Raw genomic sequence first — 3524 nt, 5'->3', positions numbered from 1 at the left:
CTTTATCACTATTTTCATTTTATATATAGGAAAAGTGAGATACATTGGGTTAAGCAAAGTTTTTAAGGTCACACTGCTAATAATGAGTTAATTTGAACACAAGTAGTCTTTGTCCAAAGCCCTTGCTAGTAGTCACTATATAGGCTCTTTCTAGAAACTTTTGGTAACCCCTCTAATACAGCTTCTTTTTGCATTCTCGTCAATATCCTACCTTTGGCCTATTGCTTTAACGGGCCATTGGCTCAATCTCCATGTAAGAATGTTAAATTTACTCTCTTTTCATTACTTGGCCAGGCAAGTGTGTTTAGTGGAAAGCACTTGGGTCTGAGAATAAAAATTTAGGTATTGTTTTCCTTGCTGTGTGAACTCTGCTTATTCTACCATTTTCCAAAATGCATTGTTGTCTTCAGATTTCACAAGGGAGGCTCTACATTAAGTAAATGGGAAATGCTACTCTAAAATTTAAAAAGAATTTTTAAATCACAGGACTTTTCAAAAATTTGATTATATATAAAAAAAATTTTTTTCTTTCACAGAGGGATATAAGAAAAATTATTTCACAAACTCATTTTGATTGGAACTGTTTTTATATAGAAAAATCACAAAATTTTACACAACTAATGCTTTGAAGAAAAGATTTTGAAAATGCTTTGTTAATTTATCCCTGAGACATATTTTATTTTTGAAGAGCTTATTTTTTATGATTTCAACCAGACCAAAATCCTGCACTTATGAAAAATAATAAATAAAGTGGTTTGCATTTACATTCACTTTGATTCATTATTATGTGTTGATGCAAAATCTGATCAAATATTTAAAACAAGCTTCTTCTGAAGGAAGTTGGAAGGTAAGTTAGAGAACCAGGCTGAAATTCATACTTAAACTAGTACAGTGCATCTTCTTACAAATTTGTGTTAGTTTCTTAATGGCAGAAAATCTATATTACTCATCTTTGTATCTCGTGTGCCTAGCAGAGTTCTTTGCACAGAATAGGTCTGGATAGAATGCAGCTAACATGACAAGTTTTTTNTCACAATGTGGTTAGTCAGTTTCAAGAACCAGGGATGAGAGAGATGATACAGATAGATAGAGATAGAGGTAGACAGAGGTATAGAGATAGAGAGAGATAGAGATAAAGATGATAGATAATAGAATATTTCCCTTTATGATCTAAATTCACAGCATCATTTCTGCTGCATTCTGTTCATTTGAGATGGTCACAAAATCCTACTCTGTTTTGAGGAAATAGGAAATGGACTCCATGTTTGATGTGGGTGTAGCAAGATTCTGGAAAAAAATTAAGATCAGAAATATTGCTGTGCCCACATTGAACTTCAATTTGCTTCTCTGTAACATGGAATGATAATAGCAACTTTTGAAAAAGAACAGTCTACCAGCATGTTTTGTACATACATCAAACTTCTGCAGTCTGATTATAGTCTCTACAATTGCAATGAAAACTTCCTGTAAATCACAAGCAATCTAATGACTGTGGAATCATGGTATTTCTTCTCTCCTAATCTTACTTTATTTACCTACAACATTTGGAAGAATTGACTGCTTTCTTCTTGATACATTTCTACTTTGGTTTCATTGGCATTAGTATGTCCTGACTTCCTTTGTACTCTACATGGATGTGCCTTCTCAGTCTCCATTTTAAGTTCTTTTTCTTCTACCTATCTTTTATATTTTAATGTTTCCCAAAGTTCAATCCTTAACTTTCCTCTCATCACTCTATCTAGTCTCTATAAGTAATTACATATGGTCCTTTAACTTCATCTATCAATACCTATTATATGTAGGTCATACACAAGTGTCTTGAACTCCATGTTAAACAAACATAACCAATTTGTGACAGACCTCTGTGTTTTTATGTCCTACAGGCAACTCAAACTCTAACTTCTTCAAAACCAACCTTTTTTACTCATCTAGCCTTCCACTCCCTACCTCTCCACCTGTGCCTCCACTTGGAATTGCCATCTGATGAAGTCATCATCTTTGTAGAGGCTCGTGTCATTCTTAATCCCTTCCTTTTCCATGTTGCAACATTATGTTAGTAGCCATGCTCCATTATTTCAAGCTCCTTATAATCTCTGTTGTTTCTGTAGTTGACTTGGTTCTAGTCTTTATTATTTCTTTCATGGACAATTGAAATAGTTTCATAACTGACTTCCTTATTGTGCCCTCCAATTCATCCTCCACACTGCAAGCGGAATGATCTTTTTAAAACGCAAAGTGCATCATGGTACTCTTTCGGGTAAAATTCTTCAGTGGCTTTCCATTGTTTATTACAGTATGAGATCTAAAGTTCTTACATAGCATAAAAAATTCTTCAAGTTATGGCTCTGAATCCTCCAGTTTTAATCGGATTTGTAATGTAACCAAAGTAATAATAGTATCTACCATTTACAATACGCAATGTGTAGACTGCATCCGTTATCTCNCTTTTGAGAAAATTGTAAGACCCAAATAAACAGACAATGCATGCTGTTCTTTGATTGGAAGTTTAATATTTATACTGAAATGCAAAGGACTTTGGATATCCAAAGCTATATTGAAAAAGTAGAACATTTAAGTAGAGGACTTACACTGCTTGACTTCAAGATTTACTATAAATCAAAGCAATGTGACACTGGCATAAGGGCTGATAAATAGATCAATGAAATAGAATAAGAACTCAGAAATAAATCCTCACTTTCAACAAAGGTATCAAATCCAATGGAGAAAGGAAAGCTTTTTCAACAAATGATGTTGGAATAACTGGATATATATACATGGGAAAAAAATAATACCCCTTAACTACTACCTTACACCATAAACATAAATTAATTTGAGATGTATTATAGACTTAAACATAAATATCAGAAGCGTAAAACTTTCAGGGGATAATATAAGAGACTATATTTTTGACTAATAGGTAGGTAAAAGTTGCTTAAACCAATAATAAAAATTAATGACCACAAAAGAAAACTTGGTACATAGGTTTTATTATCACTAAAAACTTCTTGTCAAAAGTCAACATTAATAACATTATGAGGAAAACCAAAAAGTAAGAAAAAATGTTTCTAAAATGATATCTAACAAAGAACTGGTATTCAGGATGCATAAAGAACTCCTACAACTCAATAACAGAATGGCAAACAACCCAAGTCAAAATTTAAGAAAAAAATTAAACACTTTGCAAAAGAAGATATACTGATGGCCAATAATTCCCATCTTCAGTATTTACCCAGTAAAAGAAGGCATGTCCATAAAGTGACTTGTACAGGAATATTTATAGGGGCTTTATTCATAATAGCCAAAAAATGAAAATAATCCAGATGTCCTTCAACTAGGAGAATGGATAAACAACTTTGATATATATAGTCTTACAAAGGATATTATTTAGTTATAAAAAGGGAGCAAACTAACGGTCCCAGCAATGATGAATGAATGTCCAGACAACACACTCTTTCGTGGATTAGAAGTTTCAATATTATAAAAATATCAGTGGTCTTCTAGGTTTACTGCAATCTCAATCAAAA

This window comes from Hipposideros armiger, unplaced genomic scaffold (assembly GCF_001890085.2).
Source record: "Hipposideros armiger isolate ML-2016 unplaced genomic scaffold, ASM189008v1 scaffold_1375, whole genome shotgun sequence".
NCBI classification, from domain to species: domain Eukaryota; kingdom Metazoa; phylum Chordata; class Mammalia; order Chiroptera; family Hipposideridae; genus Hipposideros; species Hipposideros armiger.
This window is presented reverse-complemented; position numbering follows the sequence as displayed.